Below are 22,978 nucleotides of genomic sequence, written 5' to 3'. Positions count from 1 at the left end.
CCAAGAGAGGGCCACCTGTTCCCAGCGCGGCTGCTCACGGAGGCAGTGGGCTCAGCTCCCTGGGGCCCTCTGGGTGGCACCGATGCCCCCAGCCGGGCAGCGTCTCTGCCAACGGGTCAGTTCTGCTGTGGCTTCTCCCAGGGGGACCCTCACCTCCTGTTTCCTCTGGGTCCCCTCCCCGGGGAGCCGCCTTCCGGCCCCTGCCTGGGGTCTCAGCAGAGCCAGGGCCCCGATGGGGGCAGGTGGCCTGGCCTCCGAGTGCCGGTACCCGCCTTGAGGGGAGAAGTGGCTGCCCCACGCACGGGTGTGGCTTGGGCCGGGGGGAGGACTAGGCAGAGACACAGGGTGTCCTTCGTACGCTGGGCATTGCCTCCTGGAGAAACCTGTCTTCAACGGAGTGACCTCGGCTCAGGTTCCCAAGGACAGAGACCTTGCACGGACAGGAGGCTGGGATTCTGCATCATTACCCCCAGCTCCAAAGCTGGGCAAGGCCCTGCCCTGAGCCACCCCCTCCCGAGGCCCAGCTGAGGTCCAGCAGCTGAAGCCCGGCCCCGAAATGACCCTCAGGCCTGTAGGCTCCTGGTCTCTTGGCTGTCCAGTCCCTGGTGTGGGTGCCCTCCCGCTCTGGGCCTGGGTCCTCCCCGTGCCCACAGCCACCCCAGCTCCGGTGCCCAGGATGGGGCGCATCCCTCAGGGCTGCCCTCGCTGAAGCCCTCTCAGCCCGTGGGAGGGGCTGGACGGAGCCGAGTCCTGGCTGCTCCCGCTGGAGCTGGCCAGGTCTCCGGCCCCACCCCCACCCAGCCGGGGCGGCTAGCCCCTGGGTGTGCTGGGACAGACAGCAGTTCTAATTAGAAGGGAAGGCAGCTTTGTGTGTGTTTAAGGCGTTGTGACTGTTTCTTTAGGCAGCAAATTAATCATGTTTTCACGTCCGTTTGATTTCATGGCGCTCACACCCTGCTTGGCTGTGTGGTCGTCATTCATCCCGGGACCCGGGAGGTGAGCGAGACCCCCATACCTGGGCTGGTGCCCCCCTTCCTGGGTGACATCTGGGTGCCCATGGTGCCATGGGCACTCTGCCCCTTCCCCTGCCCAGCCGCCCCTCCAGAGAGGGCCCAGCACAGCAGTGTGGGAAGTGGGTGAGGGCACCTGGGAAGCCTCCTCCCTGGGACAGGCTTGGGGGAGGAAGGCGTGCCAGCCTGAGGCCGGGCTGGGCCCTGGCTCGGTGACGGTGACGCTGTCACCAAGGCCGGCCTCCCTCCCCGCCCAGCCCGAGGAGGAGGCATCCTGGCAGCCCTGGCCGATGTATTTTTAGCCCTGCCTGCTGCCGAGATCGGCCTTCTCACCTCAGATCAGAAATCGGAGGGGGAGGCCCTCCGGCCTCTGACTGACAGGGCAGCCAGGCGGAAGAGCAGGCCGCTGGCTCCAGGCCGCTGGTCCTGCTGCTTCCCTGCCACCCGCCCCGCCCCCGCCCCACTCCCACCTCCGCTGAGAGGGCCCTTGGCTGCGTGGCCTGCAGAGGCCCAGCGCATCCGCTCCCGTGGCCCAAGCAGTGAGGCCTGAGCCAGGACCGCTGTCCCCAAGGCCTGCCGTCCTTCAGAGCCCCTTTGGCAGTCTGGGGCTATTTTATATATATATATATATACACACACACACACACACACACACATACACACATACATATATATACACACATATATACATATACATACATACATATACATACATATACATATACATACATACGTATATATATACATATATATATTATTGATATTTCACAGAGAGGAGGAAGGGAGAGAGATAGAAAGCTAGAAACGTCGATGAGAGAGAATCATCGACCAGCTGCCTCTTGCACACCCCCTACCAGGGATGTGCCCGCAACTAATGAACATGCTCTTGACCAGAATCGAACCCGGGACCTTTCAGTCCGCAGACCGACCGACGCTCTACCACTGAGCCAAACAGGCTTTGGCTATTTTTTTTTTTTAATATATATATTTTATTGATTTTGTACAGAGAGGAAGGGAGAGGGATAGAGAGTTAGAAACATCGATGAGAGAGAAACATCGATCAGCTGGCTCTTGCACACCCCCTACCGGGGATGTGCCCACAACCAAGGTACATGCCCTTGACCGGAATGGAACCCGGAACCCTTCAGTCTGCAGGCCGACGCTCTATCCACTGAGCCAAACCGGTTAGGGCAGTCTGGGGCTATTTTAAAAATGATTAATACACTTTAAAAAATTAATAGGCTTTCTATTTTCGAGCAGGGGAGCTGGAGCTGGGAGGCCGCCGAGTTCCCCGCCCTGGTGGGCAGTGCCCCCTGCTCTGCGTGCGGCGTGCGCTGCTGGCCGTGAGCCCGGGCCGCTGCGTCCTCACTCCTCAGCGCCCATGGCTGCCTCGGGTGCCCCCTCCTTGTCGCCGTCGGTTCTGTGGGTTCCGACAAATGCACCATGACAGGTCACGCCACCTCGGCATCGCAGGCTGAGCGTCAGGGCCCGGACACCCCGGACGCCGCTCCCTGATGCTCTCAGTGGGCAAAGCCACGGGGGCCTGCGGAGGACACGGTTATTTTGGAATGATTATCCAAGTGTCACGAAGCAGATGTGTGACGGGGCGGCGGTCGGAGGCGGGGCGAGGGGATGTCTGGGGAGTCCCCGGTGGCACAGGAGCTGTGCCACCTGCGCCGCCAGCGGGAGGACATGCCGCGGGCCCTGAGCCGTCAGCTTCTCTCTGAAAGGGGCCCTTGTTTCCGGGCGGGTTCCCAGACACCCTGGGAAGGAACCCCCGTTCTAGGCAACAGGCCGGAAGCTGGGGAGTCGGAAGAGCGAACCAATAGGAGTAGAAAGTGGGGTTCCCAAACCGAAGGTGCTGTGGCACCCCCCCGGCACCCGCAGCCGGGCGGCTCTCACACACTCTGCGCGCCCAGCCCGCCTCGGCGAACGCACTTCTCGGCGGCAGGAAGCGGGTGAGCGGGGTGAATGCCCATCCTCGCCGCAGCACCGGGCTGGCATTCCGGCGACTCCCTGTGACCTGAGAGCAGGGCGAGGCTGCAGACAGAGCTGCCGGCGGCCAGCTCCCTGCGTCCAGGGTGTGCAGCTGGCAGCGCAGCTCAGGACTCCTCGAGGCCATGGAGGGTGATGGCGGGCTCCTCCCCACTCCCGTGCAGGCTGGAGCGCTTGGTGCGGCGTGCACAGTGCTGTGCCTGACAAGTGTGCAGGGCACGTGTGGGCTGGGCCTGGCCCCTCTGGGAACCCCTCTCTCTCCCCTTCCCCCTCCCCCTACAGGCGCTGTGCCCAGCCTCTGGCCCCCCTCCCCTGCCTGGTGCACTCATCCCATTTTCTGCCCCACTTGTTCTGACCTCCTTCCTCCAGGCCCACAGATGCCCTCCCTGCCCCTGGGTCCCTGAGCTCACAGCAGGCACCCAGTGCTCCCGGGGCCCCTCCTCCAAGTGGGACACGGGGTCTCCAGGCCAGCCCGCCTCACAGAGGGGCAGGGAGCCACACGGATTCTACGCAGAAGCCCCCCTGCAGCCCTGAGCCGCTGCCCAGACGGCTTGGTCCAACACCGTGTCGGGCGTCAGGGGCAGCGATTCGGAGGATTGCTTTGCTGCAGGCGCTGCTCCGGGCTGGCCTCTGGCACTTGGATGGAGAATGATGAAGGCAGAGGGCTCGGACCTAGGCCCACAGCCCACCCGGAGGCCCCGAGTGTGCGTGGCAGGCGCGGCAGCCCTGCAGGCGCTCCCAGGCGGAGCACGCGCCTTCACCCCTGCAGCCGGGGTCTGAACGGCGAGAACGGTCTGAACTTCCCTCTGCACCTTCAGGGCACGGCCTGGCCTCTCTCACCCTCCAGGCCCTGCCCGGCCTCCGTCGGCATGGCGACACCTGGATCCACACCCGAGGGTGCTTGGGGCAGAGGGGACTGGCTGCCAACGCAGGGTCTTGGAAGTGGTCCCTCATGTGGCCCTCGCAGGGGCTCAGGTCTTGTCCCGGAAGTCCCTGTCCCCACCCTTGTGCCAGGCGGGCGAACAGGACTCCAGCCCCACCCCCGGCCTCTCCTCTCTCAGCTCTGACTCCAGGACAGCAGGCACCTCAGGAAGGGGCACCGCTGACCTGTCCCGCCCCCGATGCTGGCCCCCTCGGCGCACCGGGCACCTCCGCATCCAGCTGTGCCCACCTGCAGCCTGAGCCCGGCCCATGGCGGGGGCCCCTGAGACTCCAATGCCAGGATGGTGGAGGCGTTTCCTAGGAAACCCAGCCAGCTGCCAGCAGCCTGTGTGTGTGGGGGGTGGGGTGGGGCTGTAGCTGGCGCAGGCAGGAGACACCCGGGGGAAGGTGTGTGTGGCTGTCTGTGCCTGCGTGGCAGAGGGGGATGTGCCAGTGGTGTGTGTCTGCAGGGGGTCTTTGTGTGTGTGTGTGGGGGGGTGGGGGTGGGGGTGAGGGGATGGGGGGGTGTCTCCTCATGCCTGGGAGTTCAGCATGGGCGGTCCCAGCACCAACCCTACAGTGTCAGTCACTGCAAGGCTGGCTCCCCGCTCCCCGCCCGCCCCTGGCAGAGGGCCCGAGCCTTCCTGCAAACTCCCGATGGCAAACAACGGGGGCAGCCTGCAGCGGTCCCGGGGCGGCGGGCCTGGGCCAGAGGGGGAGCCGCCGTGGGCTCCCAGCGGGACGTGCAGGCTGCCTCCCCTTGGGGTGTCCTTGAAGCCCACCGCCACAGCTTCCTGTGAACCTCCCTGTCCCTGCCCAGCCTACCCCGGCGAAGCAGGAGCGAGCGTCTCGGTGACCCCTGACCCCGCGGGGGACCTGGCTGAGGCCGAGCGGGCTCCCATCCAAGCACTTCCTGGCTTTTGTCCTGCAGACCAGGGAGATGAGGTGCTCTGGGTCACGGTGGGGTCACCAGCTGAGCTGTGGCTGGGTGGGGGTGCAGGTCGCCCCGGAGACCCCCTCCGCCCCTCCTCCGCCTCCCCACCACCTGCGTGTAAATTACTGGGCGGCTGAAGGGGCCCTCACTGCCCGGAAGCTCGAGACCCAGCGAGGAGGGGCGGGAGCGACCTGCCCCCCGGGCCTGCTCTGTGGTCTGTGGGTGCTCAGGGCTCGGCTGGGAGACCCTGGAGGGAGCTCTGGCGGCCCCTCCCCCGGCCCCTGCTCCTGGCGAGGCCACAGGCTCAGGCGGGCCTGCACCCAGGCGGGTCGTGGGGGTGCCCGGCTTCCCTGAGGCACAAGGACATCCTCAGCGCATGTCCTTCCCAGTCCTGGGAGCACCCGTGGCGGCTCAGCAGCCCCCGCCTGCCTCCCTCTGGGGCCCCGGCAGAGGGGCCTGTTGTCTCTCCTGAAGGGCTATGCAGCCCAAGGCAGGGCACAGTCTCACGTTGCCTGGGAACCTGGAGGCAGTGAGCACCTCCAAGCCTCCCCTCCCTCCCTCCCTCCCTCCCTCCCTCCCTCCCTTCCTCCCTCCCTCCCTCCCTCCCTCCCTCCCAGGTGGAGCCAGGAGCAGCCTGGGGACCAGCCAGCCCTGGAGGAGTTGCTCGCGGGCCCCTGTCCGGCTCCCGCCTTTGCTGTTGGAACATGCCTGCCCTGGAGGCCAATAAAAGAACTCCAGCTCGCAGAGCTCACTGTTACCATTTAAACAAGCGCGCTTTCTCCTGTAAGTGACCTCGGATAAAGACACACAAGATGGCAACCCCACGCCGCGGAGAAGGCATAGGGAGGTGGTGACCTCACCAGCAGAGCTCCACCTGGGGCGGAGGGAGGCGGCTGGGCCTGGTGGCCAAGCGGCGGGGGAGGGGGCCTCGCTGCTGCAGGCCTGGGGGCAGGGCTGCCGCTGGCCGGGGCTGACTGAGCCCCCGGGGGGCCCAGGGGGGTGTGGCTGCCCTGAGGATGGGCCCTGGGAGGTGTGGCCGGAGGGTCTAGCAGGCCCCCTTCCCCCCGCAGGCCCAGGTGGAGATACTAGATAAGCTGCTGTGACTGGTCCGGCTGACCAGGCCTCCAAGGGGACAGACTGCCCACAGCTCCAGGCAGCCATGCGTTCCCTCCTTCCACAGGGGCAGGGCCTGGGACTCCCAGCGGGAGCGAGGGGCGGGGGACACCCCCCCCCCCTTTGTCACTGCCACCCTTCCTGCCTCCCAGCCCCCCTGGAATGGACTCACAAGTGGGGGTCCTGGCCAGCCTGGGGGCAAGGCAGGCGGGGGAGGTGGGACCCCAGGGCCAGCTCCCTGGCTTCCCCAGGAAGGAGGCTGGCTGGGGTGGGGGTGGGAGTGCGGGTGGGGGTGGGCAGGGCCCCACACTTGGCCAAATGCTGAGAAAGCCTGGGACGCAGAGCATTCTGGAAATACGGAGGCCTGGGGAGGCAGGCTGGAGTGGCCTGAGCTCCCTGCTGACTCACAGGGAGAGAGACAGGCAGGCTGGAGGGGTGCAGAGGAAGTGCAGGGAGGAGCTGGGGGGCAGGGGAGGGGAAGGAGGGGCGGGAGGCAGTGCCGAAGGGGGGAAGGGGGGGGGGAGTGGAGGTGGAGAGGAGGAGCCTGAGGCCAGGGGCGGACCCACGCTGGGTCCGGAGCCTCCAGGAGCCAAGCCTCTGCGGCTCTCCCAGGTCCTGGGCGCTGGCCAGTCGTGGTCACAGGAGCCAGCAGGCAGGGAGGCCCCTGTGGGAGGATGGGCTGAGGAGCCACTGGGGAGGGGACCAGTGGGTGGGGCGGGGTCCTGGGGAGAGTCACAGGGAGTTCCCACCCCCAGAGCCCTGAGGAGAGGCCTTCCTCCGTGGGGTTTGGGGTGTGAAGCAGCCGGTCAGCCTGGGTCCTGGGCGTGCCAGCTGGCCTGGGGCTGGGGCCCTGGGCTGTGGAGGTCCCCGTCTGCAGAGTGCTGTCTGGCAGCGCTGTGAGCGAGGGGCCCTCGGACAGCAGGGGGTACCCAGAGGGTGCTGAGGGAACTGAGCTGGGCCCTACCTCCTGGGGTGGGAGGGAGGGCCTGGGTGGGTGGAGAGTGGGAGTCGGGGAGACGGAGGGGGTGTGGTCATGGAGTGAGTGAGTGAGTGAGTGCCTGGTTGAGCTGGGGAGCACAGGGCGGGAGCATAGGGGGGACAGAGCCTGTGGTCTCTGTGTCCGTCCCTCCTCCCCACCCCCTCCTCCCGGACCACCTGGGACCCAGGGCACCAGGGGGACTGGCACCTATGCTGAGGCTCCGGCCCTTCCACAGACTCAGGCAAAAACCTCCACCAGGAGAAGCCTTCTCTCCTTTGGGGGCCCCACCTTCTTCCCCCGCCACCCCCACCCCACACCCCTGGGCGAGGCGGCGGATGTGGGGCGGCTGGAAAAGCCGGTTCTGTGGGGCCCTGTCCCCGGCTGGCCTGTGCTAACAGGTGGATCTTAGGGTTCAGGAATGCGGAGATGAGAGCCTGCCCCTGCCCCTGCCCCTGGGGAAGCCCCGGGGTGCTCTGGGCTGGGGAGGGGCAGCTGGGAGGAGCTGGGGGAGGCGGTGCCCAGCCTGGACCCTCCTCTGCATCTCCCAGGGGCCTCCTGTCGGGACTGCAGCCCCTGCGGAGGCCAGGAGCCGAAGAGCTGTCCCCTGGGTCTGCAGGGCTAATGGCCACCCACAGCAGAGGCAGGAACCATACTGCCTGTCAGATTCCTTAATTGAAACACGACACGGTGACAGCCCTCTGCTCAGGCACAGGGAGGGCCTGGCCTGCCAGCACCAGCCGCGGCCAGCCCAGCCGAGTGGCAGGGCCTTCGCTGGCCGTGGGACCACGCACAGAGCCCAGCATGCTGGGAAGTGGGAGCTGTTTGGCCACAGGAAGGAAGGAGAACTGCTGAGAAGCAGAATGAGGCCGGTGTCCCGGGTTCAGCTCCTGCAGGGGCGCCCTCTGCCGGCCCCGTCCGCCCGCCTGCCCTGCCCCACAGGCCCCGCAGCCTCCAGCTCTTCTGGAAGGCGATGGCTTTGTCCTGCGATACCAGTTTGTTGTTGTTGTTGTTTTTTTGTTTGTTTGTTTGTTTTTTAAATATATTCCATTGATATTCTACAGAGAGGAAAGGAGAGAGCCAGAAACGTCGATGAGAGAGAAACATCCACCAGCTGCTTCCTGCACACCCCCCACCGGGGATGTGCCCGCAACCAATGCACATGCCCCCGACCGGAATCGAACCCAGGACCCCCCAGTCCGCAGACCGACGCTCCACCACCGAGCCAAACCGGTTTCTGCCTGCGCTGCCAGTTTTAAACAAAAATCATACACGTTGCCCGGTCCGTGTGGCTCAGTGGTTGAGCATGACCTGTAGACCAGGAGATCACGGTTCAGTTCCCGGTCAGGGCACAGTCCTGGGCTGTGGGCTCAGTCCCTGGTCGGGGGCGTGCAGGGGAGCAGCGGATCCAGGATTCTCTCTCATCACTGATGTTTCTATCTCTCTCTCCCTCTCCCTTCCTCTCTGAAATCCATAAAAAAAATACATTTTAAAAAGAAATGAAATAAAAAAGCAAAGTACACGTTTTGATGAAATGGAGTATTATAAAAGCTGCCCACTGCAGAAAAGTGAAAACACAAAGCAGAATCTCCACCCGGGGAGACATGGAGGCGGGCGCACGGACGGAGGGACGGGATGGGCGTCCAGGGGACCTCCCGCCTGCCCTCCAGGAGTCTCTTCTCCCGCAGAGCACAGGGGAGGCCCCCAAAGGCAGGGCAGGGCAGGAGGGTCCCTGGGAGGAGGGCGCCTGCCCAGGTTACCTGGAGGACCTGTCTCCATGCAGGACCCGTCAGCACCAGAAGGCCCCAAACCCTATGAAGACCCGGATGTGAGGTGAAAGGGGTGCAGGGAGGACAGGGGGATCAGCCAGGGCGGAGGTGGGGGTGCTGGGACTGCAGCGGGGACACAGACCCCGCCATGGGACACACCCCACACTCGTGTGTAACACGTGGACCAGGAGGCTGTCAGCCTCACGGTGCGAATCCTCTTTAAGCTGGGCTGGGCCTTGGCCCCTAAGCCAGTCTCTCCAAACGCATTCTTTTGGAGCTGCCCACGAAGCATCGTGTGTGAGCTGTGCTGACCCAGCCAGGTGAGTGGCCGCAGGCTGGCCTTGCCCAGGTGCCGGAGGTGCTGGGGCGGGGGCAGGGCCAGGTGTGGTCAGGAGGCAAGGAGGAGTCTCAGCGACGCAGGGACCTTCCCCAGAGGCTGTTCCTCAGTTGTCCCGTCCCAACCAGTGTCCACCCTGGTGCCCGAGGTCTGCGATGTGGGTAAACGATGCCCAGCCTCTCCCCCATGACCTGCGTGGTCCTTCCTCAGGTCCCTCCCTGCACCCAGAGGCACCCTCACCACCACCACCAGGGGACCGTGGACAGAGGGAAGGCTCTGACCGTTAGGGGCCTTGTGAAGGGAGGCCCCCAGTCTGCTGGGCAGGAAAGGTGGCATTTTGGCCATCCTGCGGAGGCCCAGGCAGGGTCTTCGGTGAAGGGACAGCGGGGACCAGGGCCGGTCATCCTGGTGCCACTGAGATAGTTACCCCAGGTCACCCTGGATCTGTCATCCTACCCTCCTTTTCCCCAAACCTCCTTGGCGCCCTTCCCTGTGGCTGTGAAGCTGATTGGCCGCCAGGGCCCACGAGGCAGAGCTGAGCATGTCCAGCTGAGCCCAGCCTTGGGGCTCACTGGCCACTGGACCTGGGCCTGGGCCTAGGCCCACCCCTACTTCTGAGCCCCTCACCGGCCTGCCAGCCCCCACAAGGCCAGGGACACAGAGCTCCCAATGCCTTTGGAAGGAACATTGTCCCTGGAGACGGTCCTGAGGGACCCCCAGTGCCCAGGGGAGGGCTGGACACGTACTACACTCAGGGCCAGTGCAGGGACGAGGTATGAGAAGGGGGAGGGGGCTGAGAAAAATAGGGCTCCAGTCTTGCCCCAGGGTGTGCTGGGACCCCATGGAGTTGGTGTCACAGCATGGGGGACATGGAGAGTTACACCATTGGCAGAAACCCATGGGCCCAGAGGGTCAGCATCGAGAGGCGGGCCTCGAGGCTCTCCGGACAGCAGCAGTGTCCTGGTGGCCCTGAGTGGTCACCAGAGTGCCTGGTCCCCAGAAGAGGTTATGAGCCATCACCAGAGCCCGGCTGAAAGAGCACAGGACAGTCCAGCCCACGCTGGCGCCCTCCGCTGCCCCCAGCCCTCAGCACCTGGCCCTGCAGTATCTGGGTGGTTCACACAGCCAGAGAGGGTGTGAGCGCCCTCTGCTGGCTGCATTGCAGAAGACAGACACAGCCAAGCTACAGCCTTTCAGGCACATGCTGCCCCCAGGCACCCGTATTGCACCCATGCCCATGCTGCACCCAGGGCACCCACGCTGTCCCCAGGTCCACACCTTTCACAGTCCCCTGCAGGCACTCTACCAGCTCCCTGGCCCCGTTAGGCTTGGTCCCCAAGACCGAGGCCTGACCCTCCATCCTTGGGGAGTTGGCTTAGGCCTCTTCAGGGCCTCTGCTCTGCAGGCTGGGCTTGATCTAAGACCTTTGCTGTTTCCAGCACCCCCAGGACTGGGGCCCCCGAGGCATGGCGGCCCAGAGCTCAAGTGCCACCTGAGGGGTGGTCCTCCTGGAGCTCAGGAGCCAGAGAGAGGAAAGGACCTGAAATGCCAGACTCCACTTGGCCACCTCCGAGCAGTTAGTCCTGGGCTGAGTGATGATGTGTGGCCCCTTGCCTCAGTTTCCCCTTCTGAACCCAGGGAGCATATGAGCCCCTCCTAGAGTGTGTGGAGAGTCCGGCTGTACCAGGTCCTGCAGACAGCAGAGCCCTGTGTGCATCTCAAAGGCCACCTGGGTCCCTGCTCTCACACTGACCCCTTTAGGGACAAGTACCGTAAGTGAGACCCAGCCATAAACCGCACAGGGACTTCTGAGGGCAGGGCCTCTGGCTGGGGCAAGTAGACAGATCCTCGCCCCACTCCCCCCCACCCCCCACCCCTTCCCAAGGATGCCTTTGAAGGGTCACCACGGTGTCACCTGACAGGGTGCGGCCCCAGGGGAAGGTCTACAGGCCCAGGTGGGACTCACAGGACATGTCCAGAGGTTCCCAGGGACACAGGCACAGAACTAAGTAAGGGTTTGAAAACCGAATAGCATCCATTTACCTGCACAAACATTTGCTAAATCAAGGCCGGGGAGGTAGCGCAGGGCAGGCTGCGTGGGAGGCCAAGGACAGGCCTGTTTGGGGCCTGAGCAACCAGAGGTGGAGCTGGAGGTCCTCCAGGGGGGAAGGCCAGGCAGGGACCAGGGTGGGCGTTTGGAGACAAAGGCCAGGCCCTCCACACGGGGCCCAGGACAGGAGGCTGCTGGCTGAGCCCCTGTGACGTCTCCCCCGTTCCTTCTGCTGCCTCTGGCCTCAGGTCCCCCGGACACGGCTGAAAAGCTGAAAGAGCGGGAGGGTGCCTGGGATGGGGTCCCCGACTCAGGGAAGTTCTGGTACCGAAGGCTGGCTCCCCAGCAGCCCTCACTGGCGTCAGGGAACCAGCAGGCCTGTGCGCCCCGAGGTGGGGAGGACTGGGCTCTCGGGGCTTGGAGGGGAGCCCAGTGGAGTTCACTGAGACCCGAGGTTTGGTTGAAGGAGCATCCTTCTGTGCAGGAGGCGGGATGGATCTGGGCACCTGGGACAGGGCAGCTGGGAAGAACAGGCAGGGCAGGACCTTCAGGAGAGAGATTCCTAGAAGCTGAGGTGGCTTTCACCGGGGTGGGGGGGGGGGGTGGTCTTTGGGGAAGTCCCTGCCGCCGACAGCAGGGCCATGGGATGGAGTCCTCGGACACCAGTCCTGCTGAGAAGAGTGTGCACACGGTGAGGACTGCTGCTGCCCAGGGTCCTGGCTGATGAAGTGGGATCTTGGCTCCCTCCAGCCACGGGCCAGGCCGCACCCCCGGGGAGTCCGGTGGGCTGGAGGGCTGGGGGACCTCACGTTGCTCCTTCCCTGCGGAGAGCTCACCCATCGGGAAGGTGCTCCCTGGCTCAGTCTGAGGGGCCGGCCCTGCCCTAGGCCACGGCACACACCGAAATGGGGCGGCGTGGCTGAGGCCCAGCGCTGGGGACATGCTCATTCCCAGCTTTCCTGGGAGGCCCCGGAGGCAAGGCCCACGGACCCCAGACTGTGGCTCCTCCTGCGGCCGCCATGGCCTTGGGCCGCCTCAAGGCTGTACACAGTGTAAGTCGCCGGCTGTCACACTGGCTTCCAGGTAGCGAGGACCCATCAGAGCAGGAACTGAGCGTGCTCCATCCCAGGGCGGCCCCGAGGCTCACGGCCAGGGCTCAGTTACCTTCAGACGGGGTGTCCCGTGCAGCCCAGGGCCCGGAGGGACGAGGAGCACCGTGGAAGGAGCCGGGATGCAGCGAAGATGGCAGCGTGGCCTCTGTGCCTGGGTCCCACTCAGGCCTCCCCACGTGGCCTCGCCAGGCCGGCTCAGCCTCCCTGGCCCCGGCAGACATGCAGGGGGTTCGGTCTCCTCAGCCTGTCCTGGTCTCAGGGCTCTGATCACGTGGCCTGTCCTGTGGGCCTGTCAGGGGACCACCCCCCAATCTCTCCAGTTCTCAGAGCTCTCCTCCCACACCGATGCTAGAGGTGAGCTGGAAACCAAGGTGGGCACCTCCCGATGACAGAAGGGGAAACTGAGGCAGGGCAGCTCGTCCAAGGTGGCACCTGGATTCTCCAGCCAGGTTCATCTCCCACTGGGACACGCTTTCCTGCTGCAGCCTGAGGACCCCCCACCCCCACCCCAGCACACAGGGCATCCCTGACACGGTCTCCCCAAAGCTGGAAGTGGGGTGAGCCACCGAGGCCCATGGCCAGGAGGTGCCGCCCCTTACCCGCCCCAGGCCCCTCTGCCGGGTTCTTTCCGTGCCCTCAGAAAGCACCCTTGCCAGCTGGGCAGCAGAGCGGCGTGTGGGGCCTCAGGGGGGCGAGGGCCCAGGCGGCCTCCAGGTGTGGCTTGTTTACAGACAGCGCTGCGGGTGGTGTCTGCGGAGCTCGGAGGCAGCCCTGACCCGGGCCACCCATTCGTGTCCAGGAGCTCAGGCAGGGCGCCTTCCTCCTGCCTGCCACTGGGGGAGCCGTGGGGCCCAGGAGCCCACGGGCTTCCGGTTAGAGCCCCACCCCAGCGCGTCCAGCAGGAAATGCCCGCGGGCCACAGGTAGGCACGTTCCACCCTGACTGGGGCCTGGTGAGCGCGGGACAAGCCCCCGGTGGAGCCGCGCTCAGACGTCAGGCGGGCACGGAAATGCCACGCCTGCTCCAGCCGAGGGGAGTCACGGGAGGCCTCGGCAGCGGGCACTGTGGGCCCGTCTATTATTAGAATCGCTAAGCACTCCTCCCCTCATACAGCACAGAGACCGACTCCGTCCACCCTTACCCTCAGCCCAGGGACCGCCACCCACCACCAACTCTGAAAAGGGCCATTGTGGTGGCCTCAGCGCCTGGTGGGTGGACGGGAAGGTGGCTCCAATCCTGCCCACTTCCCAGGAATGGCACTGGAGGGGGGCCCTGCCCAACAGCACCCCCAGGCCACTCTCCCCGAACCCCAGTGGGTCACCTGGTGCAGGCCAGGGAAGAGGGGTTCTGCCCCACCAAGTCTACTGCAATTCCCACCTCCGCCAGCAGAGGGCTCCCTCCATGCACAAGAAGGCACCCAGCACACACCTCCCGTGACACCATGAACGCCACCTGACCCTGGCCTTCCTCACACCGCCCACAAATGCCCCACAGCAGAACCCACAGCACTGAGGAATCCCCAAGACCGCCTGGCCACAGCCCCGAGGTGCTGCCACAGCAGGCTGGAGTGTAAAGAAGAAAGCAAGTGTCCTACCCAGAGACAGGCCCCTGGGCTTGTCTTCCCCAATCACTCAAGTTCCTTGTGTTGTACCTCCCGTCAGGGTCCAACTCTGCCTGCTGAGGCCACCAGCACGCTGTTCGCAGGAAGGCTGTGATGACATGTCTGCACATGGCCCGTCCAGGTGAGCTGCCATTGTCATGGTCACATCACCTTCTTTTTCTTTCTCCTCCTCCTCTTCCTCCTCCTCCTCCTTCATCATGGTCCCCACCATCAGCCCTTTCCACACTGAGTGGGGGGCTTGTCCTCCTGACCTGGGCTCTTAGCTCTGAACTCAGAATGGGTCCCAGTGCAGGGGTGAGAGGGGTGTCAATCACTCTGTTTCTGTCCCCAGCAGGGCTCCCCATGTGACCATGACTGCAGACAGGCCCCCTGCTATGAGGCGAGGCCTAGTCACATGGTGTCTGGGGCCCTGCAGGCTGACGGTTTGATGACAGGCCAGGAGGGTGGGGCTCGGGGGACCAGGGGCTGTACTGGCCACACCTGTGACCACAGATGCCGAGACTGTGGGCTCAGGGACTGGGCTCATGCTTCAGGGAGGGGGTGTTGGGAGTCTGCTGTGGCCACTCTAACAAATGCCCACAGCTTAGTGGCTCCAAAGATGCAGTTCAGCCTCTTGCAGTCCCGGAGGTCAGAGGCCCCCGTCTCCGGGGCTAACCCAGGTGCGTGTGGGCGGGGCCTCCAGGGGATGCCTGTTCCAGCATCTAGAGGTGCCATATCCCTTCTCTTCCAGCTGGGGGCGCCTCTCTCTGACCCTGCCTCTGGGGTCACCTTGCCCTCTGGACGCTCCCACCTCCCTCCTCCCCTGAAAGAACCCTTGTGATGACCTTGGGCTCACCTGGACCATCTTAAATGGGCCGGTTTCACCCTCATTCCACTCTGAGCTTACTTCGCCTTGGTCATGTAGGCCTATGCTCACGGGCCCTGGGCTGGGAGTGGACATGGTGGCCTATTTCCCTCCCACGAGGGGTCTCTGCCCTCCTCACCAGATGCCTGTCGGGGGCCAGTCACAGGGGCTCAGAGCGGGCCCCGCCCCCCCAGCGCCTGGGTCCTCGGTGGGGCTGAGGAGGGTGGGCGGCAGGCTCCGGGAAGAAGATTTGGGTCAAACCTGCTTGCAGGTGAGAACATTCTCAGGGGGAGTTCAGTGAGCACCCAGTAGGGCTGCAGCCCCACTCAGCCCCTAGCTGCCTCTCTGTCCCCTCTCCTCCCTCTTCTTCCCCCGGCTGCCCCCTCCCCTCCCAGGCCCCCTTCTCCTCATCCCCTCCCCGTCCCTCGAACAACAGGGCCTTCCCTGAGAAGTGAGGCCGGCAGGGGGCGGGGGGGGGGGGGGGCAGGGATAGGGTGCCACGTCGGCGGCGGAGTCCCAGGCCTGGCGGTTTTGGCGCCAGGCCAGGTCTGGAGCCGGTTCAAAGGCTTCGGCAGCTGCGCGGTGAGGGACAGAGCCGGAGGACTGTTTGCACTGTGGCTCAGGAAAACCATTACGCCTCAGGTTGCCCAACCGTGGGGCTGGTCCAGGGCGCTGTCCGTCAGATGAGCCTGCGGCAGGCAGGGCCCGTGTGGGGAGCGATGCCTGGCCCGGCCTTGCCCGTGTGCAGAGGTGGACAGAGCAGACGTGGTGACCCGGGCACCCCGGCGGGATCTGAGAGGGCCGTCACACTTCCTCTCCTGCCTGCCCCTGACCAGAGTTTGGGGCGGGGCCTGGCGGGGACAGGTCCCAACCTGTCCACATCCTTGGAACCTGGGGCCCCCGAGGAGTGGACCCTCGCGGCAGGAGGTTCGCTGCAGAGCCCTCGCTGGCCAGCACCGGCCAGGCCCTGCCTGCCCCTTGCCACTCTCCTCTGAGACCCTGTGTGTCTCCTCCAGCCCCGCCCCCATGCTCTCCACCTACTCCCGGCAGAGTCTATGTGTCACCTCCCATCCCTGGTGAACGGGGGAGAGGAGAGGCGCAGCTGGGGGCAGGGCCAGGCCCTGTGGGCACCCCCGGTCCCACCGCCGGCTGCCCCTCACCTGCCTCGGTGGTGGGTAAACCAGGTCACCTGGCTTCTCCTCGAGGGAAGGAGACAGCCTGAAACCGGGGCAGGTGGCAGAGCTTCCCTGGGGGAGCTGGCTCATTAGCCGTTTCTAAATTAGACAGAGGGATGGGGAATCTCAGGGCCCGGGAGCCAGTCCCATCCCAGCCCGAGCAGGTCTGCAGCTTCTCGGGCCTGGCCGCCGTGGGAAATGGCGGTGGGGGTTTGTGGGACAGACTGACGGGGGGAGGGGGTTCCTTCAGCCAGGGAAGGCAGAGCCGTGTGAGTGTGTGTGTGTGTGTGCGTGTGTGTGTGTGTGTGTGTGTGTGTGTAAGGTCAGGGAGGGAAGGCAGAGCCGTGTGAGTGTGTGTGTGTGTGTGTGTGTGTGTGGTCAGGGAGGGAAGGCAGGGCCGTGTGCGTGTGTGTGTGTGTGTGTGTGTGTGTGTAAGGTCGGGGAGGGAAGGCAGGGCAGGGGTGTGGGAAGGCTGCCGCCATCCAGGCCTGGCCCGGGTGACATGCTGTCCGGCGGCCTGCAGCCCTCCCCGCGAGGCCCCCGGAGGAAGGCTGTTTATGGGAGCGCCCTGACAGGAAGCAGCCTGCCTCTGCGGCCCCGGGGCCCCTCCTGGAACGAGGTTCCGGAAGGTTCCGGAAGGCTGCTGAGGGGCGGCCCGGCCCCCGTGAAAAGCCGGGCAGGCCACATTCCCCAGCCCATGGGCCCGCCGGACGCTGGTGTCCACATGGTGGTGGTGGGGTGTCACGCTGTCGTCTGCCCCCTTCCCACTTCCCTCCATTGTCCTCCCCACAGACCTTAGCAGTTTCCAGAAATGTCTGGGGAGGCGAGCCTGCCTGCAGGGGGTGGGAGGGTGGTGGCTGAGGGGTGGTGGGGGGCATCACGCTGATCCGAGGCAGCCCCCAGAGTGCCTAGCTGGAGCTGAGTGGGAACAGGACCCCATGATGGGGTGGGGGCCTCTCTTCCCTGGCTCAGGCTGCTCTGAACCCCCTCATAAGGGAAAGGGGGGTGGGGACAGGCAGAGCTGCGGCTGGACCAGCCAGAGCAGGCAGAGCACTCAGGGCCGATCTAGACGCTCAGACCTCAGGATCTGACCAGCACGAAGCCCAGGTGGATGTGCCTCCTCAGGGGCACCCTTCCCTGCACCCCAAAATGGACAGGCCTTCCTCACTCCCCTGATTTGTGTCCTCTGGGTCTCTCCTCGCTGGGCTCTGTGCTCCCCGAGGGCAGGGGCCTCCTCAGCCCCAGGGCTTGGCCCAGACATGAGCAGGTGGCCAGTGAGCAGCCATGGAAAGAGGGAGGTGGCCAGTGGTCGGGGTAGGAAATGTAAACCCAGCTGTCACCCCAAGAAGTAAGTGGGGGGCACGGGGCTGATCCAGAGTCACCAGCACCCGTGCCCCATCCCCGTGAGGCACGCACAGGGCCGAGTCTGGATTGCTGATCTCCCGGCAGGCTGGCTCATGCTGCATCGCGGAGACTTTCATTGCACCCATGTCACAGGTGGGAAGAGTGAGGCCAGGAGGGCTGAGCCACTCCCCAGGTCACCAGTCCTAAGCGACCGCGTTGGCTCAAGCCTGCCATCGGGTGGGGCCTTGACTCTGAGCCACCTGCAGCTCCCAAGCCGGGTCCCTCAGGCCTTGTGGGTCAGACCCAGGCCGCAGACCCCTCGCTGGATGCCCTCATGCACAGACAGCTCCCCTGCACGTGTGTGCCCTGGCAGGGTGACGAGGCGCCTGCGCGGAGGCCGCCCGGCCCGCCCACACGCCCTGGAAGGGCTGCCGCACGCCCGGCCAGCTCCTCATGTTCTCTGGCTGCAGAGAAAACCCTGCTCTGTCCAGGCCTGGCGCCGGCCCAGGCTCCGGGAGGGGCCGGGAGAGCCTGAGCCTCCTGGCGGCCGGGGAAGGGCCTGCCCCTCACGATTGCAGAGGTCCTCCCTGCCTCCGCTCTGCCCTCGGGGTGCAGACAGCTCTCAGAGAAGGCCCCCACCCCCAGCAGGAGAAAGGGCCCCGAATCTGCCAGCTCCTGGGCTGAGGGCCTCGCTGCTTCAGACGTGCCCATGCTGCGTCCGAATCCCAGTCCGTGAGCCTGGGTTTGTCCCCCAGAGGGCAGGAGAGACAGGACAGGGGAGGGGCTCCCGTGGGTCCCGCCCAGGCCCGCCCAGGGAGCCAGGCCTCCGGGAGGCGGGATGGTGGCTCTCCCTTCCCTGAGAGCAGTGCCCACATGGGCCCGTGCGGGAAAGGCAGCATGGGCCTGGCTCCGAGCACGCCCGTCTGGTTTTCTGCTCTGGCGAGTTTCCTGGGAGCCAGCTGCCCAGCCCTGAAGCTTCCAGAATGCCCTGCAGGCCGAGCCAGGCCCTGCCCAGCGGCACGGCCGGAGGAGGGCTCTGACTCAGGCCTGGGACTCGGCCCTTGTTGGCCAGGAGCTGGGGGCTCGGGGCTGACCCCTGGGCCCTGATTCTTTCCTGTGAGATGTGACAGCATCCTGGCACCGCCATGCCAGGCCAGGCACAGGGGCAGTGGAGGCATCGACCCAGCCAGGGCTTCCCTTCCTGGCCAGGCCAGAGGCCTCCTGAGGGTGGAGTAGGGGGCAGGCAGGTTGCCCATTGGTATCACCATGAGCCCAGGCAGCTCCGCTCTCTGGGAGCCCACAGGCTCGGCCTAGCTGTCAGGGCGTGGCCTCCTTCCAGGACCTTCCCCGGGTGGTGGGACACCCCCAAAAGGTCCCGCCCTGTTCTGGCTGGAAATCCAAGAGGAAGAGGTCTCCCCAGGTGCCCAGTGTGGCTGCATCCCACCTGCGGAATCGGGTTCACCTGGAATGGGTCCCCCGGGAAAGAGGGTCACTCTCCCTGTGGGCCTGCAGGAGCAGCAGCTGAGTCGCCAAGGAAGCCATCAGCCTCGGGGGGGGGGGGGGGAGTGGGGGAGGGAGACGGGGCGGTGGGGGGGGGGGCCGCTGGTCCCCCAGAGATGAACAGTACGTTTCACCGTGGGGCTGCCCACCCGTGTGGCCAGTCCTTGCCACCACCTGGACAGCCCTGGGCAGCCCCTGGCTGCAGCTGGGACATCACGGCTGGGAGGAGACACAGGGCTGCGAGACCCTGGACCTGGGCAAGGGGGAACTCTCCCCCCTTCGCCTCCACTGGCTCGGGTCGTGTGCTGTCACTCTCTGAGCTGGCGGCTCCTGCAGACGGGACAGGGCAGGTGGCAGGTGACGGCCTGACAGGGAGGCCTCGGACAGCAGGCCATGGGCCCATGCAGACAAGACGGCCACCACAGCGCCCAGCACTCGGCCTAATGAAAGAACAATCCAGAAGAACGACGGCCGAGCGGGAGGGGAGGGGGCAGCTGCCTCCTGGGTTTGGGGGGTGACTCTGGGAGAGGCGGGGTCTGTGCACCTGCCCCCCCATCCGCCCCGGCGCATCCGGCCTGAGCTGGCCCCGCTCCCTGGCAGGCCTGCAGCCCAGGTGCCAGGTTTGGAGGAGCGGGCTGGCAGCCGAGAGGCAGGGACCCCGGACCCCTCCCCACAGCCCAGCCCTCCCCACAGACCCACTGCCATCTCGGTGCCCCAGATTCTGCTTCTGGAAATACACTTGCAATTAAATCCGGAGGCCCAGAACGCTGCCCGCAGGGAAAGGCGACGTTACACAACCTCATTAGCACGGCTCCCAGCGGCAGCCACACAGGCTCCTGCCCCCACCCACACGGGCACGGCTCTGAGGGGGGGGCTCCATCCCAAGCAGCGAGCGTCCTGCCTGGAAGGAGGGAGGAAGGGCAAGGAAGACGGGGTGGCCCCTCAAGTCTTCATTTGGGGTAACAGCCCCTCCTGGGCACAGGTGACCTGACATGCGAACACCGTCCCGGGGGCTTATCCAAAGGGAGGGAGGAGTTTTTGGGGTGAAGTGCCCTGCCCCGAGGGTCCGGCCAGGGGAGCCAGGCTAAGGTCTGGGTCCCCAGGATTGGGAGAAGAGGAGCACTCCCTGGGAGGGCCTCCAGGGGGAGGAGCAGGGATGCCTGACAGCGACGGAGGGCAGGACCGAGGCCCAGACGCAGGTGCAGTGAGGGGACAGAGCCTCCGCTGGGAGGGGGCTGAGAGTTGGCCAGCACTGCGTGGGGGATCATGTTTCCTTTCACCCCACTCAGGTTAGGACGCTGAGGTTCTTTGTGGCCCATGATGAGCCAGAAAGGAGGGAGGGAGGTGAGAAGGGGAGGAGGGGGCCGGAGGGAGGAAGGGAGGGAGGGAAGTGGAGGAGGGAGCAGAGAAAGGCAGGCATCTGGAGGATGGTACCTGGGGACCCTCTGGGCCCAGGGCAGGACTCCGTGGGTCTGCTGACCCTCACACTGCTCCTGCTGGCACCTCCTCCTGCTTCCTGGGCAGCAGCTGGGTGTGGCTGGGCAGGTGGGGCCGTCAGCTCACCACGTCACAGCCTGGGACGGGACGTCCCGGCAGAGCCCAGCACTGGCCCCCAGCCATGGGCAACCGGACACTTCCGTGCAGAAGATGTTTATGGCCCCGCTTCCAGGAGGAGCCATGCCAGGCCCTGTCCTGGGCAGTGCCAGCCCCTCCTCCCGCCCTGCACACAGTCCCCTTTGCTAAGTGTCTGCTCCATGGAAACTCAGAGCCCTCCCCCTTACCCCCCTGCCACATCCTGCAGAGCACCTGCAAACTGGATGCCACGTCCCTCATGCATCCAGAGCCACAGGGACCGTGGTGACCGCTTAGCTGTGTCCCCAGGACTCCGTGTCGCTAGGCCTGCGCCTGCCCTGGGAGCAGACAGAGTCCCTGCCCCCTGATGCTCCTGCCCTGTGAACAGGTGAGATTGGGCATGACAGGGACGAAAGGAGCGTGGCCGAGGGTGCGGGGACAGGAGTCCACCCTGCACGCAGGCTGCTGGCGCCGGAGCGGGGCCCAGCGAAGAGGGGACCTTGGAATAAGACCGGATTGTTCAAAGGAGGGGGCAGGAGGAGGTGGGAGACTGTTCCGGGCAGAGCGCAAAGCACGTGCAAAGGCCGAGGCAGGAGCAGAGGGGGCAGCAGGGGCAGCGAACATGGGATGTCGGGGGAGGGGGGGGGGAAGGCTGCAGACCACAGAGACAAGGGCGGAAGGGAGTGTGGGGCCAGCAGGTGGGAGAGCGGGCCGGCAGGGGCTGCGGGTGGGGATGGGGGCAGCTGAGTTTTGTGGTTTAACTCTCAGCCCTCCCCGCACCGGCCGGGCTGCCAAGCTGGCCCCCAGGGAGCACAGCAAACGGGTTCAGGAAAACATGGCAAGGGGCCTTTTGGTTCTGAGAGGACAGTCCCAGGGCACAGTCTGGGCTCAGAGGTGCCCACTGTGGCCTGAGGGCGGGAGGAGGGGGGGCGGGGGCTGGGCGGTGGATCTAGATAAACGACATCTAGTGTTTGTCCGCTTTCTCTGACGACCAGAGAAGCTGGAGCATTTCACATTGGACAGTAGTTTTCTCTTATTTACAGGGTTTTATCCTATCTTTGCCCCCTTTCCACTGGAGTTTTTGTCTTTTTCAATCGTTTGGAGCTCTTCATCTGTTGTAAATATTTTTTCCTGTTTTCCGCTTGGCTCTTACTGTATTGAAGGTCTTTGTACGTGTAAAACTGTTAAAACTGCCGGGCTCTGCTGGCCGGGCCTCTGACCTCTTGGCAGGAGGGCTTCCCTGCCCCGCGTCGGTTCGGAGCTCCCACTGCGATCGATAAGCCATTTGCGGCGGCAGGAGGGGCCCGGTGGCATTTCGGTGGAGAGGTGTAATCAGCGGCAACCTTTGCGTCTGTCAGCGCCTGGCTCCCCCGCGTGTCCAGAAGCCCGCCCCCCGCGTGGCGCTCGACAGCCTTCACGGCAGCTTCGATGCTCACCCGCCGGGAGGGCGTGGGAGCTGCTGTCTGGGTCCTCCCGTCACGCACCATCGGCCCCCCACGGGCCCTGCTCAGAGCCACAAGAGCAGACCGGGGGCGGACACTCACAGCCCGTGAGGAGCTGGGGGCGCGGGGAGCCCCTCACCCCCACGCCTCAGCCCCAGACACCCGGGGCAGGAAGGAATGTCCTCAGTGCCGCCCTCATGCTGGCAGCGACCTGTTCCTTATCCCTCCGTCCACCTGCCCGGGGTCTCAGTCCATCAGCCCTGAGCTCTAACAGGCCCCGCCCTCCACCCCACCCCGACCTTCCTCCCCATGGCGCATGCCTCCGACCACGTGGTCCCAGTGTCCTCAAGGCCTTCGGGAAACCCAGGCTCCGGGCGGCAGGCTATTGCAGACCCCATGAGCCAGCCGGCTTCACCCCTGCCTGCTCTCCACTCTGCCCGCCCGCGGCTCCAGGTTCCTGGGGTCTCGGCCTCCCCTCCTCCCCGGCACTCTGGGCCTGGCATGCAGCAGGGGGCAGTCGGTGCAGCTCAGGAAACTGACAGGTGCCCTCCTGGGTCCAGCGTCCAGTGACCTGAGCCGAGCTGGACAACTGAGCTGTCCCTTCCCACGCCCCTGCTCACCCCAGGCAGTTGACTTCAAGGCGTGGGGGAGGCTAAAGGAAGCCACTTCTGGGGCCTGGGGGAGGCTGACCGTGTCCATCAGAGGCCGGGAACAGAGGGCCGGCCACGCCAGTGTGGACTCGTCACCTCAGGGTGACCCCTCAGATGTTGCTTCTTCAAAAAGGCCACCTGGACCCCCAACGGGGTCACATCACCCTCCTAAGTGTCCAGCACCCCCACGGCCTCGGCATTTGTCGCCGCTGCTCCTCTGTACCACGTGTTGTGCCTCTGCCCCTGGGAACCCGAGCCCCAGGTGGGCATATTTCTTTTCTTTCTTTCTTTCTTTCTTTCTTTTTTTTTTTTTTTAATATATTTTATTGATTTTTCATAGAGAGGAATAGAGAGAGATACAGAGTTAGAAACATCGATGAGTCATCGATCAGCTGCCTCTTGCATGCCCCCTACTGGGGATGTGCCCGCAACCCAGGTACATGCCCTTGACCGGAACCGAACGTGGGACCTTTCAGTCCGCAGGCCAATGCTCTATCCACTGAGCCAAATCGGTTTCGGCATGGTGGGCATGTTTCTGTCAGCTCCCCACTCCATGACGGCCCAGGGATGCTCTGTGCATGTGGGAAGGGGGCGGGAAGACATGTTCTTTGTC

Source organism: Pipistrellus hanaki (assembly GCF_964339955.1).
Source record: "Pipistrellus hanaki genome assembly, chromosome: 14".
NCBI lineage: Eukaryota > Metazoa > Chordata > Mammalia > Chiroptera > Vespertilionidae > Pipistrellus > Pipistrellus hanaki.
This window is presented reverse-complemented; position numbering follows the sequence as displayed.